This window comes from Leptidea sinapis, chromosome 33 (genome assembly GCF_905404315.1).
Source record: "Leptidea sinapis chromosome 33, ilLepSina1.1, whole genome shotgun sequence".
Lineage (NCBI taxonomy): Eukaryota > Metazoa > Arthropoda > Insecta > Lepidoptera > Pieridae > Leptidea > Leptidea sinapis.
The window spans coordinates 3,028,428-3,054,517 of record NC_066297.1 but is presented as its reverse complement, the minus strand read 5'-3'; the positions used below and the strand labels follow the sequence as shown (position 1 = coordinate 3,054,517).

At 35.1% G+C, this 26,090-nt stretch overlaps 1 protein-coding gene and 1 non-coding gene across 4 annotated transcripts in view; one reads left to right on the top strand and one right to left on the bottom strand.

The window, feature by feature from the left end:
- The window catches only part of LOC126974777 (solute carrier family 41 member 1-like), a 133,679-nt gene that overhangs the window by 99,878 nt on the left and 7,711 nt on the right, over positions 1-26,090 (bottom strand). The window lies entirely within an intron of this gene.
- Positions 19,347-19,428, top strand: Trnal-aag (transfer RNA leucine (anticodon AAG)). The gene has a single exon. It is a non-coding gene; the product is annotated as a tRNA-Leu (tRNA).

The following is a 26,090-nucleotide window of genomic DNA, read 5'->3' as shown; positions in this document are numbered from 1 at the left end:
AGATTAGATATGTTATTATTCATCATATTTCAAAGACCGTAGCCGAACATAATCGGCTCGATTGAAAATACCAAAGATTGGTCTTAAGATCATCATAAACCGGTTCTATGTCTTTTTTTTTTGACACATGGGTCTGCAATTAAAAACATGAAATCAACATATTCATGCCTAAGCCGCTACCGACTCATATTTCACAAATAACCTACCGTTTTTTTTATTTCAATATTTATTTATTACTAGCTGGTACCCGCGACTTCGTCCGCGTGCATACATGACTAAGCACATAGTAAAATCTATATTTCTTAAAACTTTATATTAAATGAAGATATCGCCATTTTTTTCTTTCAATTTTAATTCTGAACGCCGGCACGATACATCAAAGGAAAAATGAAATTGTTGTTTTTATTTAATTCCAAACATTTTCATATTTGTTCACCTTTTAAACCTTCTCTGGACTTCCACAAATAATTCAAGGCCAAAATTAGCCAAATCGGACCAGCTGTTCTCGAGTTTGAGCGAGACTAACGAACAGCAATTCATTTTTATATATATATATAGATAATGTTCTAAGATCTGGCCATCCAGTAAACAGCGATAGTGGGCTCTCGTTTACTCTGATGAGACTATATTATAAGATTGATTTGTATAATGCTGAAAAATAAGGGCTGAGATGGATGTTCAGCTGACGGTAATTGATATGCCCTGCCCATTACAATGCAGTGCCGCTCAGGATTCTTGAAAAACCCAAAAATTCTAAACGGCACTACAATTACGATCGTCACCTTTAGACATAAGATTTTAAGTCTCATTTGCCTAGTAATTTCACTAGCTACGGCGCCCTTCAGACCGATACACAATAATACTTACACATAACTGCTTCACGGCAGAAATAGGCGCCGTTGTGGTAATCATAATCTAGCCGGCATCCTGTGCAAAGGAGCCTCCCACTGTTAATGCGGACAAAATGTACGTGTGTACCAGATAGTGATGAATTAATACGGTTTGGGTGTGAGTCCCGGATCCACGTCAGCATCGCCGTAATCTTAAACACTTGATACAACCAGGTCAGGGCTCGATAACTGTTGTAGATAATTATTGTTACTTACAAATACTTGAAAATAATCACGTTCAATGCACAAGGAGGGCCTACCGCTTGCAGACTGACAGACTTACAAATAAACTAGGTATCAAGTTATACCTTACAATAATTGAATATACCTATGTAGAAATGCCGTTGCTAATGAAATTACTGGGGAAATGAGACTTGACAACTTATGTCTCAAAGTGACGAGCGTAGTTGTAGTGCCGCTCAGAATTTGTGGATTTTTCAATAATCCTGAGCGGCAGGGCGTATCGATCACCATCAGCTGAACGTGCTGCTCATCCCTTATTTTTATTAAAAAAAAAGTTATATCTTAGAATAATAGAAAATATAAAATGTTGAATATATCGCTTATCAAACTTAATAATATGTTGAAAGATGTATCGAGAGTAATTTATGTAAAAAAATTCATATAATATTATAATTAAAATTCAACCGGAGTTCAAAACAGGATCACGTTTATTATTATAGGCTAGTCAACAAGTTCAAAAAAGTGTTAATTCTTGACGAAGATCCTAAAAGTATAGATATTTTATATCTCATTCGATTCGGATCGACTTCTAGAGAAATGAATCGCATAAATGTTTTAGTACCTACCAGTAGCACAAATTGAAATTGTTATTAACAATTTAAGATGAAAATAAAACTTTTACGGCATTATTACAAACAAACAATTTAAACATGACTTAGACACGTTGTTTTGTTAAACAGTGACCTAAGTATAAAAACGTCAGTGACCTAACAATAACGTCTGAAATGGAGTTTATCTTCCTCAATTACAAAACAGTGTTTAGCCTGTGTTTAACTAAAATGTCGTTAAACACAACATGAACTGAAGTGTACAGGAACAATTATCATTTATAGCAACTAAACGCAACTTTTGACAACTGTCATCTATTTGTCTAGATCTCTAAATCTTCCATATAAATATGATGTAACCGTTAGACAGACCTTCGACAAGCTTCGACTCGTGTTTAAATATAAGCAATGTCTAAAGATTGTTGAACGCTAAACAACTGAAAGACACAGATTTGTAATAGAACTTGTTTAAAACAAGTGTTCAACACATATTTTACGTTTTTGTAATAACACAATTAATATTTAAGGAATTTTGAAAAGAACTTGGATATCCTCAATAAAAAAGTTTCGATTCCCATAACTCTATTCGTTTTTAACCGACTTCAAAAAAAGGGGGAGCTTCTCAATTCGTCAGTATGTTTTTTTTTTATTTACTCTAAGCCATCGCTTATATTTTAAGGAGCTTTATCTTTATTACCACTATTTTGTACTTGTTGACTTGCCTATTAAGCCGGATCCGCTGCGCCGTGTTTGTTAACACAATAACATGTTTTAAATTAGGGGCGTGGCTTAACAGTTTTGTTAAATAAAACATCTTAACATGTTTACCGCAACAAATGGATAATATCACCCGCGTTCGTCTGCGCGGAGGGAAATTCACGCATAATAATCGACACGTCTTTTGCCTCAACATGAGGCATCCTCAGGAGATGTTGACTCGCCAATATCTGGCAAGAGACTAAAATAAATGAGCCGGAATCCGCTCTTATTTACCCTCGTCCCATGAAATGACGCGCTGTGTGACGCGTCGGCTGTTGTGACGTATTACCCCCGGAAGAGATACGTAACAATGGTGAAGGGACCAAATTTGTTTGTATATTCAACAATGTAAACTTGTTATTTTTAACCGAGTTCAAAAAAGGAGGCGGTTCTCAATTCGTCGGTATGTCCTTTTTTTCGGAATCCATGACAAAGTCACGGAACTCTTCAATTCTTGGGAGCAAATTAACGATACTCGGACGAATCTTTTTATACTATTCGGATATTTAAGTCATCTGCCATGACATAGTTATGGTCAAGTAATTGTCGTAGTCGAATATGATGATCAATGGAACTCAATCTCCTTAACGACTTACAGTAAGGGTGCGATCTGTGGCAGAATTTCTGTCTGTAATCAAATTGCAAAGCACATACGTTCATTACTGCATTGAAAAATTTTGTATATCTACACATATTTAGACAAATTGTTAGTAAGTGTACTTCAAATTCACAAAAAATCATAACATAAAATTTTTTTAACAAAAAAACAACCGACTTCAGAAACACTATTCCAAAACAATAGATATAATGTGCACTAAAAATTCTAGTTACGATTATTGTTGTTTTTGGAATCGGTGTCTTTCCGCCGCGACCCGCTCTCGCCTCTCGCCTCCTCACGACTCAAGCACATCTCACCTATAGCTATGTATGTATCACAAACCTATCTTGGATGACACCGACTCCAAAAATTACAATAATCGTAACTATAATTAGATTAATTAATTAGATTGTATAAAAATACGCAATTATTTTTATAGTTTTTAGTGCAAATTATATCTTTTTTTTGTGGAATAGGAGGACAAACGAGCGTACGGGTCACCTGTTGTTAAGTGATCACCGCCGTCCACAATCTCTTGCAACACCAGAGGAATCACAGGAGCGTTGCCGGCCTTTAAGGAGGGTGTACGCGCTTTTTTTGAAGGTACCCATGTCGTATCGTCCCTGAAACACCGCACAAGGAAGCTCATTCCACAGCTTTGTAGTACGTGGAAGAAAGCTCCTTGAAAACCGCACTGTGGAGGACCGCCACACATCCAGATGGTGAGGATGATATCCTAACTCGTGGCGTGTCGTGCGAAGGTGGAATTCGGCGGCAGAAATCAGGTTAAACAGCTCTTCGGAACACTCCCCGTGATAAATGCGGTAGAAGACACACAATGAAGCGACGTCTCTACGCAACGCCAAGTGATCCAGCCGTTCACAGAGCACTGGGTCCCCGACAATTCGAGCTGCTCTGCGTTGCACGCGGTCAAATGGATCGAGCTGATACAGGGGTGCGCCAGACCAGAGATGACAGCAATACTCCATGTGTGGCCGGACCTGCGCTTTGTAGAGCGCTAGTATGTGGGCCGGCTTGAAGTATTGCCGTGCTCTATTAATGACGCCCAGTTTCTTTGAAGCCAATTTGGCTTTGCCTTCCAGATGATGATATCTATTGTTTTGGAATAGTGCTTTTTGGTAAAAAATTTTTTTGTGTTTTATTATTTCTAATTGTTCTAACACATTTTTAACACATTTGTCTAGTGTAGAGGCGAAACACGTGTAGAATAGTTTTAAAACAAATATTGGCGGAATTAACACTAAAGAAAACTCAAAACATTTAGATAATTATGGATTTCCGAAAATTAACGCCTACTTCAATAAATTTTCTAAAATAATAAGTAACACAAAATCGAATGTAAAAAACTTTAATCCTTTAAAAGTATCAATGATGAGCAGTCGACGGCATCTGTTAACGTCATGTGGTCTAATCAATCACAATGATATCGATCAGAAATATAAAAAAAAAACCTGTATTATCTGTTTCCGTCTTACACAAATAAATCATTTTGTCATGAGCCGATTATCTAGATTTTTATCGAACATTAAAGAGCTTTTAGAAAAAAATTATGCGTCATTTATTACGAACAAATGCGGCCGGAATTGCCGGAATAAAGTATGCGTGTATGCTTATAAAACTATTTCTAAAATTGTAATATTTTATGATGAAATAAGAAAAAATTTTGGCAAACTTCACTGTATAATAGAACAGACGGTTATAGATAATTGCTTCCCAAACACCAGTTTTCATAAACATCATTCCAAGAAAGAAGGCAGCGTAGGACCCATCGTCGTGGAGATCTTTGGAAGAGGCCTTTGTCCAGCAGTGGACGTCTTCCGGCTGATATGATGATGACAATAATGGTATAAATAGTATTGACACACTTTTTACACAAATTATCTTGCCCCAAGTTAAGCATGTATAGCCTGTGTTATGGGTTACAAGACAACGATATATTTAATATAATATACTTAAACATACATAAATTCATATAAACATACATAAATACATTTTAACATCCATGAATCTGAAACAAACATCCATATGAATCATATAAATGCTTGCACCTACCGGGATTCGAACCCGGGACCTCTAGCTTAGTAGGTAGGATCGCTAACCACTCGACTGTACAGGTCTTCGAAATCAAACAATGAATCCAAGAATATTAAGTTCTTTAACACATGTATTAAACATAGTGATGTGGTTTGGAAATAGAGCCGTCATGAACAAAACGCATAAATGGCGTTTATTTTCTCAAAATTGATGCCTTTAGAATTATTTTTGATGTCATTTCTAATATACTAGATACGAAACTCTCTCAGCATTCCTTAATTGCGCTCTTTTTAAGAAATAAACAGGAGTTTATCATATACTGAACATTAAGTTCACAAATTTTAATAAAAATTGTAATGTTTACATTCCCGTATAGTAAATTGAAAACGATATTATTTTTCTTTAGAAATACCAACATTTGTTTACATTGATGCATTATATAACTTAGATTTATGCTAAAATTTACATTGCATGTTATTAATAGTAATAAATTAATTCACCTGATCGGCTCCTACAATTATAATAAAAAAAAAATATTTGATTTACCAAATAAATACCTTTTGAGGTAGTTAGGAACAACCTCTCATACTTTTAAAAACATCTCATTATTTTTGTATAACAGGCAAGAATTTGGCTAAACAGATTTTTTTAAACGACTACTTCTTCTGACGACATCTGTGACAATGCCACATTTAAAATTATTCCAAGTAATTTACATTAGTTTAGACAATAGATGATAGGATATCTCTAGCAAAGGCAAGACACATAATAAATTAGTTTAATTCAGATTCGCAGCATGAAAACAAATGATATATATATAATATTATAAATAGCATAGAAAAAATGTAGTTATACATTTAGTACATTAAAACATCCAATGTATAAGAGGCAAGTACTAGTAAGTAAGTAAGTAGTAGTAAGTACAATTATTTTGGACCAGTAATGATATTGAAATTTTGTGCATTACTGAACATTGGCTAAAAGATTATGAGTAAATTTCAGTCATCATTTTTTTTTTTCTGAATCCTTAACTCATTTGTAACTAATTCATTATAGTATTGTATAATACGCGTGTATAGTATTGTGTAACTTATATAGCTTGTATTTAGTTGTTAATTTGTATTACAATTGTTTTGTGGTTTTTATCTTACCGTTGGTTACCTTTTAACTAAAAGTGTCGTATAAATTGTTGGAAATTTCACTGGTGAAAGTTTTGGAAGAAAAAAGAAAAGATTTGTTAATATTTATCATTTTAAGAACCAACTTTATTCGGAGTGGTTCTATAATTATAGTCACCAAACAATTCTGTTACAAAAATCGTAGCATTATATGTTGAGAGTTTAGTGGAAATATCTGCAATAGAGATAAAAAAAAAGTTTGTTTTTATAGCTTCACTAGCAAATTTTTAGATATTTCAAAAATCTATGGATATTGTGTTATGGAAACTATCTCAATAGAAAAAGAAATTAGTTGCATGTTGCGAATTTAAGTTTAATATTATAATTAACTGCTCCATATGCGATTTCTACATCTGTTCAAATCATTTAATCTCTCTCAATTGTTTGCAGAGCTTACTAGAGTTCCCCCTTTGAATAGCTAGACAAATTCTTTGTCCGATGTAGCTGCCTTCGGTCTCCTGTGATGTCGACTAACCTTTTTGCTATTTCCTTTAAAACCCTGATAGCGCTAGGGCCGCATGGACCAAGGGTCTTGACACCGAATGGAACAAAATCATATTCGAAGCCTAGACCCCTATATTTGATTGCTTATTATATCATTATTTATATTTATTATAAAAAGCTATTCAGCCGCTTCACAACCTCACCAGCTATGTTGTTGGTTCCATGTAGATGGGAGCCAGCGTGTCTGAATAGGTTGCATCCCATACTAGCACCCGGCCCATCTTCCATGGAATCAAACTCATACCGTCAGGTCTCATGCCATCATCTCTTGCAATACCAATGTTCAGATTATATTTCCTGCAACTTTATAAGGCGCAAATTCGGCCTCACATGGAGTACTGTTCTCACCTCTGGGCGGGTGCTCCCTAGTACCAGCTTCTTCCATTTGACCGCATACAACGAAGAGCGGCTCGAATCATCGACGATCAAGTCATCTCCGATCGGCTTGATTCTCTAGCATTGCGTAGAGATGTGGGTTCTTTCTTCTACCGCATTTATCACGGGGAGTGCTCAGAGGAGCTGTTCGGGTTGATTCCAGCGGCCGAATTCCACCATCGGACATTACGTCCAAAGTACCATCCGCATCACGTAGACGTCTGGCATTCCACAACCGCGCGTTTTGTTCGAAATTTCTTGCCTCGCACAGCCACTTTGTGGAATCAACTACCGGCAGCGGTCTTCCCGAACCGATACGACTTAGGGACCTTCAAGAAAAAAGCATACTCCCACCTTAAAGGCCGGCAACGCATTTCTTGACACACCTGTTGTTGCGGATGTCCATGGGCGGTTGCCTCACCTCTCCCCATCCCGTGAGCCTCTTGCCCGTTTGACCCCTCTCATATAAAAAAAAAAAAATTTAGCTACCTAGTTTTTATTATTTTAAATTTTAATTTTGTAATTTAAATTTAAATTTCTTTGTTATTATTCATTTTCATTATACCTACAAATGTCTTGTTTTATTTTATTTTTATACTATGAGTATTGTTTCACAATCATATTTTTGTTTTCAAGATGTGCTTTATTTTTTTCCTTTTTATACTTAATGCTTACTTCAAACAAACATTGGCGTCTGTAGAATACTATAAAGCTGAGCAGACGCCCTTTTGGTGCAAAGTCTTAATCTGTTTGTTGGTGTCTTATTTTTTGTGTTATTTATTTTGTATTTGTAAATATGTTTTCCTCTCTCTCTATGTATATTAAGGAATATTTTGGATGCTTAGGAGAAATCATGTGATACGTTTGGGGTATTTTGTGATTTATGCAAGGCATTCGATTGCGTTCATCATGAAACATTACTTTAAAAAAATCTAGGGGGTTTATAGATGTTGCTCTAAATTTATTAAAATCGTATTTGTTCAGTAGGATTAAATAAGAACATAAATGGAAAAAGGTCTACTGGATCATGACACTGCAATTTGATTTATTTCTTGTTCACAAATCATAAATAATATTATAATTAATCTTATTTACCTACGTCACGTATCAATTTTGATTTGAAGGCAGATAACGTAATCACTAAATTATATATTTTGTATTTAGATTTAAGATAATGTAAAAATATCTTGGGGTTTTACCTTACCTTATTTTTTTTCATAAGTATTTATTTATTTCTGAGATAACTCTAATTTTATTGATTATTAGCTGACCCGGCAAACGTTCTTTTGCCATAAAAATTGTATTGATCTTTTGCTTGCTAGTTGATAAGAGATGGCGCTAGTTGTATTCATTAGTAACAATGACACTTCTTTTATATTTTGTATAATTCACACTATAGTTTTATAAATTATAGCCTATTTGTTATTCTGGTGTGTAAGCTATATTATTGTAAAGTTTCATCAAAATCTATTCAGTAGATTTTGCGTTAAAGAAGTTTAAACATACATCCAGACATACAAACTTTCACATTTATAATATTCGTAGGAAGTATTGAAAAAAAAGATTCGGCCTGGTATCGTTAATTTGCTCCTAACAATTGGAGCGTTCCGTTACTTTGTCATCCCATAATCAGACCCTAACCAAATTTTCACCTACCTCACTACCTCTGAAGTAGGATATACTTCCAATGAAAAAAGAATCATCGAAATCGGTTGGCGTGATATTCGTACAACATTATAGTTATAGCAAATTTAAGACTTTTATGGTTTTCTCATGGATGCCATTGTCGGATCTGGACCACACGGGTAGCACTAGCTTTCAAATAAAAAAATAATCACCAAAATCGGTTCACCCAGTCAAAAGTTCTGAGGTAACAAACATAAAATAAACACATACTAACCAATAGAGAACCTCCTACTTTTTTGAAGTCGGTTACTATTATTTGAATGCGCTGTATGTGTGATATGTATCCTATCAATAGGTAATCGATAGGATTTACGTCGGTGTCAAGCCCTAATCAAAATAAAACTTAATACTATAAACAGTATTTACTTAGTAAATTATCAATGATTACACCAATACATAATTATCAACGACGTGTGCCCGCTTAGGTTTTTATGTTCGAGAATCTAGAATCTAGGCATTTTATATTTTTAGTGCATTTTATATCTATTGTTTTGGAATAGTGTTAGTTTAGTTTTTAGTTAGGTTTGCATAAGAGGTGTATTAAATTAAATCTTTATTAAGTTATTGTATACTTTTAAGTTTTTGAAGTCAGTTCTTTTAAACGTATTTTTTTTTACCTTACCTGTGTCAGTAGGTTGTTCTGTTAAACTTCATAAACTATACATATTATTTAAGTTTTCTTTAGTGTTAATTCCGCCAATATTTGTTTTTAAAACAATTCGACACGTGTTTCGCCTCTACACGAGGCATCCTCAGGACGTGTTGTCTCGCCAAAATCTGGCACGAGACTGAATCAAATGAGCCGGAAGCCGCTGTTTTATACCCTCGTCCCATGAAATGACGCGCTGTGATTGGTCGGCTGTTGTGACGTATTACCCCCGGAAGAGACACGTAACAAAGGTGATGGGACTAAATTTGTTTGTTCATTCAACAATGTAAACCTGTTATTTTTGTGTTTTATTATTTCTAATTGCTCTTACACATTTAAGCGAAATCCTTTTTCACATGTATGTAAAATATTAAAATTATTATTGTTTCCGAGTGAGTGACCTGTATCAATTAAATGTTTCGCGAAGTGGGATTTTTCGGGATGATTATTCGTAAATGCGGCAGTATGTTCCTTTAATCTAATTTCGAAATTTCGACCTGTTTGACCTATATACACCCCGTTACAAGTGTCACAACTTAGTTTATAAACCCCGGATTTTTCGGAATTATTTAATCGATCTTTGCCATTACATATTCGACTGACATTGTGATTCGGAAGGACACATTAATATTGTTTTTCCTAAATTTTTTTTTTGTAGCTATTTTATCCGATATTGGACCAATATATGCCAAACTACCCACATATTTGGTATTTGATTGTGGTGGAACGGGATAAAGTTCTGAATTAATTAAAATTAGTTTTTGTTTATTTTTAATTAATTTGTTCACTAACTGTTTTGTATAGCCGTTGGAAACCGCGATTTGGTATATTGTATTATGTTCTTTCGCGAAGCTGTCACGGGACAGTGGGACTGACATTAATCTGTGAACATAGCAGCGGAAGGCCGCTAGTTTATGTTGTACGGGGTGGCAAGATCTGTATATGACGGCTTTCTATAGATTTTGAATTCTAATTTATTATTTACTCTTGTAAATGTTAAATCCAAAAAATTTAGAGATTGGTTTTATTCGAATTCCAATTTAAACTTTATTTTTGGGTGGATCTTATTAATTTTATTAATGAATAGATCGATTTGACGTTCGGTGCCTGTCCAGCAAATTATTATGTCGTCAACGTATCGGTAATAAAACAGGATATGAGGGTCTCTCACCACGTAATTACACTCAAAATTATCCATAAATATTTCAGCCATAATTGGACTTAATGGTGATCCCATTGCTTATCCTTCCTTTTGGCGATAGAATTGGTTTTTGAATTTAAAATAATTTTGTTTCATACGTAACCTAGTAAGATTGATGATGTCATCCTTTTCACCGGGATGTATCCTCTGTTTTTCAAAGAGGTCATCAAGGATAATTAAACTTTGTTCATATGGAACATTGGTAAATAAACTATCTACATCGAGAGACAATAATTTGGCATTTGGTAGAAGGTTGGTATTTTTTAATTTATTTATCAAATCTAGACTATTTTTCAAACTATACTGAGGATTGAATAATGATTTGTTTTTTATTATTACGTTAAGTTTTTTGGTAAGGTCGTACGTCGGGGCACCGATATAAGAAACTACTGGACGGACTGGACGGAAGGACTATGGATTTCCGCAAAGTAACGCCTAATTCAATAAATTTTCATAAACTATGACATCAGTAAACTATGACATCTCATTGCTTTTTATTGTCATTTATTCAGTACTCATTTTTTAAGTAGCTATGTGTAGGTTTACGAAAGTTGCCGTGCGCTTTAACAATATAGATCCCAAGAAACGGGAACGGAAACGGTGTTGCGCGGCGGCCATCTTGTATTTCAAAAATGATCCCAATTTCGTTCTCTGCACCCTCGAGAACCACGGATTCGATATCCATATTGTTGAAATCATAGTTTTGCGCGGCGGCCATCATTGATTTCAAAAATGATCCCAAATTCGTTCTCGAGTTCCCGAGGGAAGGCGTGCAAGTCACTCGCCAATTCTGCCAATGTGCTTTGACTTCGCGTTAGCAAAAGAGGTCCCAAGTCCTGGAGGATTCTGTTCAAAAAGTTTACGATTTGAAAGTGATATAAATACCTCAGAATACCTACTCAACAAACCAGAAACTGACTCTGATTTTTTCAAATCTGATGGGCTATCCTGGACGAACATTAAAAATTTAGTGTATGACTGAACTTAAGCCATTGTAAATCAATGTTATGAGTTCATTTTGATTTTTGAACAGTCCTTTGTAACGCACTTATATTCGTGAGATTTATACTTAGTAGAAAGCAATATATCAATATTTTCGCTTGCCAGAAGCTTTAAGTTCAACAAAATATATATGTATAAGTGGAAATCAGGTTTTTTGTAGATATTGATAAAAGTTATTAATCTATTATTAGGTATTTCCAATTTGATTAAAACGATTAGGTACGATAAAAATATGACAGCGATCTGTTTCGTGTAAATGATTGTCTAAACGGACAATCCGATTTGGACTTGCAGTAGATTCTATCTTTCGACATCCGTGAATGAAATGAAAATGTTTTTCTTTGTTTACGTAAACATATAAAGAAAGTATTTGTAAATAGAATATGTTAATTTACAATACAAAAACAAGTGCGAAAAGCATCATTAAATAAATTATAATTCTTAACAGTAGATACTTAACAAAATTAATTTCCAAGGAAATACGAATACGTTAGTAGTAAGGGCATGGAAATAATAGGGTCCGCACGCAAAAATTGGGCGAAAAGGCTTTTTTAACATTCCCCTTCTATAATATCGATACATGTCTACTATTTCTAATAAATAATAATTTCAGCAAGAAAATAAGCTCTAACACAAATTAACATTTGTATCAATCTACTTTTATTTGTGTGAACACGCTTGTAAGCATCATGGTGAACACTTCAGTTCATTCGAAAGAACCTCAAAAAGGCCTATCCCAAATATCTTCACGAAGATCAGTCTTACGCTTCCCTCATCCAACCTATCCTGTCGATCTTGACCAAATCACCGGTCCATCTTATGGGGCTAACTGCGTCTTCCAGAAGTTGGTCGCCATTCGAGAACTTTACTGCCCCAACGCCCATCTGTCCGTTGAGCTATGTGAGTGACTTTTGTTCTCCTGCGTATCTCCCCATTTCTAGTACGATCTCACAGCATAATGCATAGCCCTATCCATTGCCCTCTGAGCGACCATGAGCTCTCTTATAAGGCCCATAGTTACCAACAGTGATGATGATTCTAGTGATGTTTTTGATAAACGACCCTTGATATGGTTCAATCAGCATAAATTTGCCTACAGCCTTGCTATATTCAGATATAAGTTATTATATTGTTTGATCAGGTAATATGGCAATAGTTCAAAATGACAAATAATGCAAGTCCATGACCTATGTATGGTTTTTAATGCCTTTTCTCGCCTTGGAAAGGCATCCTCCCTCTCTTAATTTAATATTAATTATTAAATTTATAATTTTGGACACCATTCTGTCACTTCTTTAGTCCATACCGTTCCAGAATGTTGTCCAAGATATACTACCAGAATACTACTACCTAATACCAGAAATAAAGGAAGACAATCGAAGATGTAAAGATGATCTTCAAAAGGTGGCAAGTGCGACTTGACAGCAAGAGATAGAGATCTTTGTGGAGAAACGTGGGGAGGCCTATGCTGAAAAGCGAGACCATCTTGAAACCGGTGTCTAATATATTAAATTATTAAGTGCATAAGTACTTTTATATAAACAAATTATAACAGTAGATTTAAGATTGGTATTGTAACTACACCTATTTATAGATTGTTAATGGGGCTTTAATTATTATTATACTATACTAGCTGACCCGACAGACGTTGTTCTGTACATAATAAATAAATTATGGTTTCTATATATACGAGGGGAGGTCAAAAAGTTCGCGGAATGACTGGGAAAAAAGATGAAATGATACATTATGTTATTTTTCCTTTTCAATATATTCCCCCTTAACACGAATACATTTTTGGGATCTGGCATATAACTTATTAATACCGTCGAAAAAATAGGTTTTGTCTTGGGCGTCAAAATACGCCGAAATCGCCGACTTGACTTCATCATCGTCTCTAAATTTTTTTCCACGCAGCTCTTTCTTCATCTTTGGGAATAAATAAAAATCGCTAGGGGCCAGGTCTGGACTGTAGGGTGGATGGCGTAGTTGTTCAAAACCGCATCGATGAATGGCAGCCGTCGCAACATGACTCGTGTGAACGGGCGCGTTGTCGTGCAAAAGGAGTACACCTTTTGTCAGTTTTCCTCTTCTTTTTTCTTTAATAGCTTCTTTTAATCGGTCCAATAGGGAAGCGTAGTACTCTCCCGTTATAGAAACACCACGTTCTTTATAATCGATCAAAAGAATACCTTCAGTATCCCAAAAAATAGTCGCCATGATCTTTCCGGCCGATTGCGACACTTTAAATTTTTTTGGGGGTGGTGTGCCTTTTTTGTGCCACTGCATCGACTCCTGCTTTGACTCAGGCTCATAGTGGTGAACCCAAGTTTCATCACCGGTTACAATTCGGGCCATAATTTCTTCCCTAACTTCTCCACAGCGGTCCAAATACTCGCGGGAACAGTTGACGCGCTCACGTTTTTGCAGCGGCGTGAGCATTCTCGGGACCCACCTTGAACACACTTTACTCATGCCAAGATGTTGATGAAGAATATTTAAAATTGTGGTTTCTGATACTCCAACTGATGCTGCAAGTTGTTTCTTCTTCAACCTTCCGTCTTCCAATACAAGTTTTTCAACTTTTTCAATGATTTCCGGCGTAGTGGCCTCAATGGGCCGTCCAGGTCGAGGATCATCTTCAATTGACTCCCTTCCTTGCTTGAAAAGGCCGTGCCATTTGTAAATCATGGTTTTACCAGGAGCAGAGTCTCCGTAAACAGCTAACATCTCTTGCAAAATAGTTTGAGGCGTTTTTCCTTGTTTGGTGAGGAACTTTACGACGGCGCGATGTTCAATTTTCTCCATAGTGGCTAGTTTGTTCCCGATTTACTTGTTCACTCGTTTGTAACTCGAAAGCTAATGACCCAATTAGGCTAGAAATTGGCATATATAGTAATTATGAGTTACTCAAGTAGCGGCTACCTGGAGGAGCGACCTCACCCCCGCCAACCCCGCCATTCCGCGAACTTTTTGACCGCCCCTCGTATGTATAGAACGTCATTGCTCCCTGTTGTCAACTATAATTAAATTGTTTCACAGCAGACCTGCCAAAAATGTGCGTAAATAAATTCTCTCATAGAAATGTCCATACAAAACAAATATTGGAAATAAAAAAATATTATGGGTCCAAAATCGAAATAAAAACTATCCTATCTCTCAAGTTGGACCAAACTGCACTCCATGAAGTAATCCCCATTTAAATCCGTTCATTAGTTTAGGAGTCCATCGCGGACAAACTACGTGTCACGTAATTTATATATATTAAGATTTATTATATTATGACGTTCCGTGGAACTAACTAAAAACTTACTTGATAATTCAACGTTAGTATATTTCTTAAAAGATAAAAGAATTAGCTTTTACTACACTTACGCCCACTTGTTAATGTTATTCGACTGCCAAGATTTAAAAAAGTGGTTGCAAAAATCTAAAATTATTAGTATTATTATTTACTAATATTCCTTCAAAAGTAAGTATCACACTTTTAAAATTGGGATAACGTTTTAAGTTCACAAGATATACTTTCGAAATAAAAAGAACTCCAAAGAGAATTGAATTTTGTATATAAAAACTTTATAGTCGGTAACCTTCTTTTAAGAATTGGCTGAAAAAAAAAACTTCAAAAACAAAACCATTCCTTTTACAAAGTGGACGTTTCCGAATTACAATTTTACCATTCAAATTATTCTTTCTGTTTTAAATTTTTTTCAAGATTGATGGGTCTTGTTTTAAATATTTATGCTAAAAACCACATAACATTTATTTATCATGCCTCTTTCAGTTGAAGAATGTGCTAGGATCATGGCTTTTCTGGAACTAGGCATCAGTATGCGTCGCACTGCAAGAATGGTGGGTGTGACGGTACGAACGGTCCAGAAGGTAAAGCGAAGGTACGAAGAGACTGGACACCATCTGAGGAGACCTTGTAATGACAGACCCAGGTGTATCACTGCCCGAGAAGATCGTTATATTATTTCCACTTTAAGAAATCGCCACCAAAATGCAGTTGAAGTCCAGCAACAGCTACTTCAGACCCGGAGGGACTACATTAGTAACAGTACAGTGAGAAGAAGACTTGCTGAAGCAAATTTGAAACCCCGAAGACCAGCGAGTGGCCCAAAACTCGAGAGACAGCATCGAGTAGCGAGACTGCGATACGCCCGTGAACACATGCAGTGGGATGAAGAAGAATGGTCGAGAATTTTGTTTGCAGATGAGTCTCGATTCTCCCTTTACACTTCTGATGGAAGGCGAAGTGTTTACAGGCGACCTGGTGAGCGATACCTTCAAGCCTGCATCTCAGAAAGAGTCCAATACGGTGGAGGCAGTGTACATGTATGGGCTGGCATATCTTCAGAAGGTCGCACAGAACTAGTAGCCATAGAAAATGGCACCCTCACTGGGCAAAGATATGCTCAAGAGATTCTCAATGAGTATGCAGGGCCGTATATAGCAAATATGGGTGATGGATCGATGCTGATGCATGATAATGCCCGGCCACACACGGCTCATATCGTTCAAGAGTATATTCAGGAGGTCGGTATCAGCGTGATGGCTTGGCCACCAAGAAGTCCTGATCTCAACCCGATTGAACACGCCTGGGATGAGCTTGGGAGGCTAGTCAGAAATCGCAGACCACCACCTACTACCCTCAGGACACTAAAGCACGCCCTGGTAGAAGAATGGGAGAATATTCCTCAACATCGGCTCCGAAACCTAGTGTTCAGTATGCCAAACCGGCTCGAAGCTGTAAGCTCGAGGAGGCAATACCAGTTATTAAAAATTAAATAACATGTAATACATTTTAGTTGAATTTTTTTACACTAAACTAAAAAAGGCAATTTTCATTGTTTTATCTTTTTAAAGTTAAAAATGTGACTAATGTATAATTTTAGTTTCTAAGAATTAAAGCCTATAAAATTTGTAACAAAACGTTTTTAATCTTAAATCTCTACCTTCTATAGTTAAGAAAAAAATTTAGTTTGAAAAGTGTGATACTTTTGCAGGCCAGTGTACTTTGACTAAAACATCATATTATAGCCGTCAATTATTTTGAATAATTTATTTTTAAAATAAAAATTAGATTAGCTATTATTATAAATTAGATCACAATAATTAATAACTTTAATTTACATTAGGTAGTTAATAATTAATGAGTACATGATATTATATATCTAGTTCCTAATATTTGCAAGGTTATTTCCGTGGTCAATTCCGCATACAAAATCTATTACAATATTTTATGAAATACTTTCATATAAAACAATATGTTATATTATTAATTGATTTAAATGGCGCATAGATTAAATAGAATTGTTTAAAAAAAATCTGAAACTTATAGTGTGCCTGGTGTTTACCCGGGGCATGGCCCTGTGCTTCGTGAATAAAAAAAGTGGACGGACAGTGCGAGTCGGACTCGCTAATGAAAGGTTCCGTAGTAGCAAGTAACAAACGATTTATGACGTATTAAAAAAACCTTCTTACTAGATCTCGTTCCAACCATGTTTCGGTGGAAGTTTCCATGGTTATGTACATCATATATTTTTTCAGTTTCATCATTCTCTTATTTTAGAAGTTACAGGGGGGGGACACATTTTACCACTTTGGCAGTGTCTCTCGCACAAAGTATTCAGTTTAGAAAAATATGAAAATAGAAACCTCTATATCATTTTTGAAAACCTATCTATATACCCCAAAAGTATGGGTTTGATGCGGTGCACAGAATAGATCTACTTACCAAGTTTCAACAGTACAGTTCTTATTGTTTTGGAAAAAAGTGGCTGTGACATACACGGACAGACAGACAGACATGAAGAATCTATAAGGGTTCCGATGTTAACAATTTGTCTACGGGACCCTAAAAATGAGGTGGGAATCGAAGGGTTACGCGAAAAAATTAATACAATATTTCCATCCCCTTTAATTTCTAGAATTTCTTAGAAAAGAGGACATTGCCGAGAACGAAAGAAGGATTTTTGAATTTTTTAGTCACGTTTTGTAGTCGGACCTGCAGTTGTACTTATCACACTAATGATTGTCTCTCCCACCCTTAAGTTTCTTTAGGTAGGTTGCTTTAGAACTATTAAATCTAAAAAAAAGGCTCAGCCTCTTAATACATTTTGAATTTTTTTTTTGTAATGGAATTGGAGGATAAACGAGCGTACGGGTCACCTGGTGTTAAGTTTTCACCGCCGCCCACATTCTCTTGCAACACCAGAGGAATCACAAGAGCGTTGCCGGCCTTTAAGGAAGGTGTACGCGCTTTTTGAAGGTACCCATGTCGTATCGTCCCGGAAACACCGCACAAGGAAGCTCAATCCACAGCTTTGTAGTACGTGGAAGAAACCTCCTTGAAAACCGCACTGTGGAGGACCGCCACACATCCAGATGGTGGGGATGATATCCTAACTTGTGGCGTGTCGTGCGAAGGTGGAATTCGGCGGCAGGAATCAGGTTAAACAGCTCTTCGGATCACTCCCCGTGATAAATGTATAAATGTAAAAAATAAATATTAAAATGGATAAAGTATATTATCTTTCAGAGATAGACATATGCCATCGCGGACTTTTCTGTACTCCTATATAAGATACAGAGTTCCACCATACATTATTTTGTTATATCTCAAAAGGCTTAGATAGTGTTTTCGTTCAAAGCTCCTAGATGGCTTATTTTTTCCGACATCTCCAACAAATTTCATTAATACTTACATAAATATATACAAACTAGTGGACCCAACAGACGTTGTCCTGTCGGAAATTTCGGACACACGTCTTAAATATGAAAAATCGGTCCAGCCGTTAGGAAGAGTCCACTAAAATACACTATATGGATGGAATTGAGAATCTAAACCAATCTCAAATACACTGGAACACACAAAAATATCATCAAAATCGGTCTAGCCGTTTTGGAGGTAGTTCAATTGTGAATGTAAACCATTCTTGAATCCACTCGAAGACACACATCAATCTCAAATTCACTGGAACACACAAAAATCTCATCAAAATCGGTCCAGCCGTTCAGGAGGTAGTTCAATTGTGAATCTAAACCATTCTCGAATCCACCTGAAGACATACAGAAAGTTTCAATAAAATCGGTCCAGCCGTCTAGGAGGAGTTCAGTGACATACACACGCACACAGAATTATATATATAAAGATATTAACAAATTTTAACTCAACACCTTCCTCGAGAACCATGCTATCCACTGGTGAAACAAGCGTGAAGATAGTTGTTGTATAGTTTTTGAGTTTATCGCGAACTGACACAGACAGACGCGGAGGAATTTGTTTTATAATATTACTAGCTCACCCAGCAAATGTCGTATTGCCATATAAAGTAATAAAATAAAAAATTCTAAAATAACGTAGCCTATTATTATTAGTTATTGCTTATTACATCAGCTACCTGCCAATAAAAGTCCCGTCAAAATCGGTCCAGCCATTTCAGAGATTAGCCGGAACAAACAGACAGACAAAAATTGTAAAAAATATTTTTTTGGTGTATGTAGGTACCGTATATATATTCATATACATGTAGCAAAAAACGGTTATTTCAATATTACAAACAGACACTCTAATTTTATTTATAATATGTATGTATAGATAGTGATGTATTCGGTCTAAATGAAATGATAGCGTAATTTCAACACAATACGCAACGGGTAGCGTGGCCGAGCGGTCTAAGGCGCTGGTTTAAGGCACCAGTCTCTTCGGAGGCGTGGGTTCGAATCCCACCGCTGCCAAAAAGTTTTTTTATAACTCCGGAGTTATATAACTGCTTATTTAAAAAAAAAACCGCAAGCAAAATGCTTTTCATAATTTACATAAAATATTTTTTAGTAAAATAATTATAATGCTTTTACAAATAGTTGTTTTACTTACCTATTCTCCAATATCTTGCTTATGCAATAAATATTTGTGTTATATTGTGATTATTTATAAGTATATATATAGTAATTAAATAATATAGTGTAGTTATTATGTATTTCGTCAACAATTTGATTATATTATTTTGTCTCACAAAATATCGTCTCTCTTGACAGTATTAAATGTTTGAAGAGAAGTCAATATGACATTTGTAGTGGTATTATTAATTATTGTGGTTCACAGCCAATTTCTATTTGCGATCTCTAATCTAAGATTATTTACAATCGAACTATAATGTCACCCGACATTCAATAATGAATCTGTAATACATTTTATCAATCTTATTTTCATTCCATAGTAGAAAAGCTTCACTGTCACATTCATAAAAATACCCATACATAATTTATACAATATCTAGATAGTCTCTTGCTGTTAGGCAACCGATAAAATCAGGCCAGGAATATTAGTTTAGTGTGCGTGTCAAGCTACCTCTTACACTAGCAATTAGTATGACAATTGACACTTTGTGTTAGTGTGCGTGAATTGCTCACAATAGAGGTTAGTTCTAGTCTATTTTTTTTTACATTTTCACAGCTGTCATAGTCTATCTAGACGTATAAATGATCGATGCAATTACTAACATTAATATAACTACTAATATTTCACAGTTCTATAATAAACTTAGATAATGCGTCCTTGATGGCTTAGGGCGACATCTATGAACAATATCAAACTGTAATCGATTACAAACCTTAACATACCATACTTACATTTGTAATATAAAATTAACAAATAAGGAAATATTTTAAAGTATCAAGTTCGGCTCGCTGATTTATAATTAATTTACAAGTTGGCCGGTAGTCAATGAATTTATAACGTCAATTCGATTCTAGTTAGCAATGCAATTTAATAATAAACATTCGTACACAGACAAACGGGCCGTTGAGAACAGACTTTAAAAAGTAATTACAAATTAAGGTTAGGTTTTAAAAGGTTTGGGTTGTTGCAAAAATATATGGCGATGTCCGTTCATCAGCCTGTTCTGTTTTTTAACTCGGCCGGTACAGTTAGTAAATAAAACACCTGACAGATCTCTGCTGCAAGAACAAAGATATCTAATAAAAAAATAAAAACTATTGCAGAGGCAAAATGGTAAAATTCAAAATATAGTAGGTAATTCAAATTTGGAGTAGAACGGAGAAGGAAAGGAACTGGTGACATTAACGTATTCATGACGTCAGCAGTCGTTAACGCAATAACAATACGCCAACGGTTAAATTGATTGGAGATTTATACGAGTACGTGCATGCTTACGTCACTAAAATCACAACGTGTTACAGAGCGTGACTTTTAAATAATATCAATACATACGAAATCGAAAAACAAATACCTTAAACTTGCCATCGATTATAATCTTTGCTGTCATTGAGACTTTGATTAAGTATAGCTTACATTTAAAATATAATATAGCCAAACTTTACTGTTAACAGCTCAATAGCAAATACGCGTTAATAATGCGATTGTGTTAATATTTTGTCAGGCGTTAAATTCTCACTTCTACATAACATTCTACACTACATTATTAGTAAGTATAATACAACCGTTATTTCTTTCATCAAATATTATATTGTTCAGCATAATATGTTTAAATTTATACCACCTACCTACTTCTGAATGATTAAAAATACTTTATTGCAATAAAATAATGTATTGCAACAAATAATTTGTACATAACAATTATTAAGGTAGCAGAATTAGGTTACCTTATCGCTTTTCAGCGACCCTTTCCAGGTAACTGTCTATTAATTGGTAAAGGTATATCAGATTTTATTTATAACTTGGCATAATTCAATAAATCAACATACTACAGGATAAACAGGCTGAAACTTTATGGGTATACACTATACTTTGAACCAGACATTCTTTAGGTTATCACTAATGACTATGTGAAGTTAGAAATGGCGGTCTCTTTAAAAGTTAGGGTTGTCTAAGAAATTGAAAAATAATATTTTTATTTTGTAGGAGATTTCTTTTTTATTTATTTATTAAGACTTCATCATTCTATTGCATATGACCCAAATAACGTAGCATTGAAGGGATGCTACCCTTACCCTCTCTGATTCACGCAGTATATAAAGTGTGATAAAGTGATTATACCAAAACTATGACAGTTATCAAAACACTTTTAACTGATATGTAAAGAACATTGCCTAATCGGTAAAATGACATCAATAACTTTTTAAGAATCAAACGAGAAGTATCCAAAACTTTGTTATTAAATACTCCCATACATTTAGTATGAGATTAGTTGTTAATTCGAGATTTTCAAGAGATGAGTGGGTAAATCTGTAGATCATCAGCATACAAATGGTAGAGGCAAGAAAGTTTTGAAGATAAAGAATTAATGAAAATAGCAAAAAGGAGAGGAGACAATACGCCACCTTGAGGCACTCCTACGGTTTTTTGGGTATAAGCTTCCTTCCAGCTGTCAAGGATATTTCCAGAGGAGATGGATTGGTTTAATATGTGTGTGATTACAGGATTAATAACATCAAGGAGTGCGATAATCATGGTTCAATTCAAACTCCATCTGATGATTACTTGCATGATGATTATGAATATTGAATGTGCATATTATCATACAACTGATTATAATTATTGCATTGAATGGTTTTAATTGCCATAATTTTTTTCAAACAAAACAAATCTTGTAACTATATTTACAATATTATTACTATACTAGATTACATTAATTTAAAACTATCAATACGGGGAAGCGAACCACGAATACTGGCAGCATTTCCACGTTGGATAGCTAGGCTGATCCGTTCACCAAAATAGCTGCCAGCGCTTGGGTTGTCAGTAGCCCTATTGAGGCGAGAAGATAGTACTTTGTACATTCTCCACGCCAACGCCACGGCCAAGTGTCTCGAAACCAAATGGTACAAAGATGTAAGACTGAAATATATCGTTTTAATTTTTGATCAGGGACCAGTCAGACCAAAATTGAGAGCGTCGTGATATATTGGGTCAATTATCACACCACCGAAATTTCTCTGGTATATAATATGACCTTACCGCGACATTTAGTAGGACGTAAAGTGTAAGAGATTTGAATGAGATCATGATGAGAGAAGGTTTCAGCAGGATGGGCAATCAGGATGGTTGCCCATACTACGTGGTTGAAAGATGACACAAGTAAAGATGGCGTGCAGATATGAGCAGTGTGAGTTGATTATGAGGTTATTGACGATACAATAGAGTTGAGTCTTTGACAACGAGTATTAATTTTTTAAGAGACATGCTTATATAAGGGACTGTAAGTTTCAAGAATATTTTCAAAAGACTTGAAATAATTGGTAGACGTAGAAAGGGTATAGAAGACGTGGGAAAGCTTTGAGATGTGGTTGGAGGTGGAAGATGTGATGACATAGCTTTAAGTGAAAAATGGATGTCGCTACTAAGTAAATTGCAATACCTTCACCGGTTCTTCCAAATTAGATTGTAGCCAGACCAAGAATAATAAATGGACGTAAGGCAGGGTTTCATTTGATTCATTCCCTTTTTCTTCGTCCATGGCTAAATAGATCGCTACATAATATATCGCCATAAGACTACAGCTACTGTATCTATAGATTATACTATTTTATTACTGATTGTGTCTCTAGCAACATTAACATTAAATATTAATGGAAGTAATATTTTGTTATATCCTGGTTTAGAAGTAAACGATTTTAACTACTACACGGACTAGTAAAAAAAAGAAGGACTCCGCGCCGTGATATTAGCGAGTGAAGCGGCTTTATGCTAGTGTGCGGTTACGGGGTATATCAGTTACACAATTTTTTTTCCCTTAAATAATCATATATCCACAAGTTATTTTATATTATTGTTTTTATACTTTTTCACAACGCACGACGGCATTTTTTAAATATTTTATTGCGACGCAAACTGATTTGTCACAGACGGTGACAAATCCCATAATGGCGTCCAATAGGCTTGTATTAGTGTAAGTGTATGCGTGGGGCTATATATTTACACGTTTACCGGCTTGTTTTGGTGCCTCACAGTTATGTAAGGTGACACGGAGTCCTTACTTTTTTACTCGTCCGTGCGTATATATAGATGACTGTCTGAGGAAGACACACTCATTTTTTGTAAAACAAAACAAATCAAACGTGTTTGAGTAAACAATTGCAAACGAAATCAAAACTCAGTCGAGTACGTTTTATGTAACTACATTTTGTCTTGAAAACTATCAACTCCTTCCTTCTTCTTCTAAACTGCGTTTTTACTAAAAAAAACGGGGTTTTTTAAGGTAACCAATTTTTTTTGGAAAAGGAGGTCAAACGTACGTAACCTATTAAACATATTAAAGTCATCATCGTCATTTTTATTTGATTATCCTTAATGTTTTCTGTTTCTCAATATTTCTCTTGAACAACTCCTTTTATTTAATTTAAATTCTCTCTGTTCTCCTGACTTTATTGTTCATGTCCGAATTACCATTAAGTAATTACATTACTCATTGAGCATGGAAAAAAAGCGGCTTTACAAACAAATAATCTGAAGTAATCTGGCTGCGCCATAAAAACAAAATAAGTGTACACGAAATGTTCGGAATTAAAAGACTTATCTTTTTTATACGAGTAACAATCTTATACGACATAGGTAATCGTGCATTCAATTCCAGCGACAACATAATAATTGTTTCACATTTTCAATAAATAATTATCAATTACTTGCTGCATTATACATCTACATAATATATTATGAGTTTAAGTATGAAATTGCCGTTTTGTACTGTTTTGGTTTTCTTTTATAATCTTTTTTTTATTTATCGAATTATATAGTTGTATAATATACATTTCTACCGCCTCATTGAAAGGTCATTTATGCCTTGCGGTATAACTCTGAGGATGACTCACCAAACTCTGTGAAGGCATGTTGTAATGCTTCTTCAGAACAACTTTTTTAGAAAACATAAAAATTCCCAGTTGCGGAAAAAAAGTGTGTGAGTACTTATGTATGCACGCAAGAAGTCATACTTCTTTGGCCTAACAAAGCAAAAATCCTTAAAATTATTTATTCCTCGTGCTGTTCTACGGTTGTAGAAAGAACAATATTGTTAAAATCTTGCAACGATACCTGTGACAATTAATTATTAGATAACGAATACGGCTGTACGGGCTTGAACCCTTTGCCTATCCTAATAATGGAAGAAGAAACCAAAAAAAAAAAATAACGAATGTCGCAAACGTCAGAAAATTTTAGGAACCAACTTCACCCTGTTACTTTCGTGTTACAGTTAAATTTCACTCACAATTTTTTCATAACGCGCCTAAAGAAGTATAACTTCAAAAATGGAAGCCGTTTGGGGCCCCGTCTGGTGAGAACGGGGATGTTGGAAGATTTCTAAATGTAGCTCGCGAGGGGCAAGTGGCGGTCAATAACCTAATATCGAAAACTAAAAGGTGTTAAATGATTTATTAATTTTATCACATCTATTCAAAAAGAGCTATAGATTCGATACCATAAAGATTGCATTGTACTCCTTGGCACAGGATGTCGGCTAAATTACCGGTACCACAACGGCGCGTATTTCTGCCGTGAAGCAGTAATGTCTAAGAATTATTGTGTTTCGGTCCGAAGAGGCGCTGTAACTAATGAAATTACTGGGCAAATGAGACTTAATATCTTATATCTCAAGATGATAAGCGCAGTTGTAGTGCCGCTTAGAATTTTTGGATTTATCAAGAATCCTGAGCGGCACTCCATTGTAATGCGCACGGTATCGAGCCTTTTGTCATAAAAAAAACATTCATGAATGGACAAGTAACCGGCTGAATGAAAAGTCACCCGAGCGCGAGCCGAATTACAAAAAAAACTATACAGAGAACATTGGAACATTGTCTCTGACGCTTAAATGTGATACAGAGTGTCTTCTACCTTCATCCCTAAAACAATACAAGATAGCATGATGTCACAATTTAATTATTTAATTAATGTAAATAATTAAATAAATCTACAAAAAATTAAATAATAAATAAAATCTACTAGTGTAGTTTGTATCGGAAGGCAGTTATAAAATTGTTACGTTTCACTTCTAAAATTATTAATTGTATGAACACACACTGACCTCCATGCATAGACTAAAAATAAAAATTATAATTATAAACAAGTAGTCTATACTTGTTTATATGCTGGCTTCTAATTATTTCTGTTTCTTATTTTTTAACCATAAATGTAAATAAGTAACGTAAAACATAAGTTGCACTTAGTGTTAACTTTGGATCCCTCTCTCCACTCTTGATTCTAAAAACACTCTCGCCTACAAATTGTGGTTTGCTCTTTTGACAATCTTCTATTAATTATAGAGAGTATATTTTACAGCGACAAAAAAAGTATATGGTGCTCCATGGATCGCTCTGTCTATAATTTCTCTGAGCCTGTTAGACTCTAGCCTTGTATCGTAACCCACACTATCACTATTATGTAAAAAATAATAATTTTTTGTAATCCAAGATGGCTGACTTTC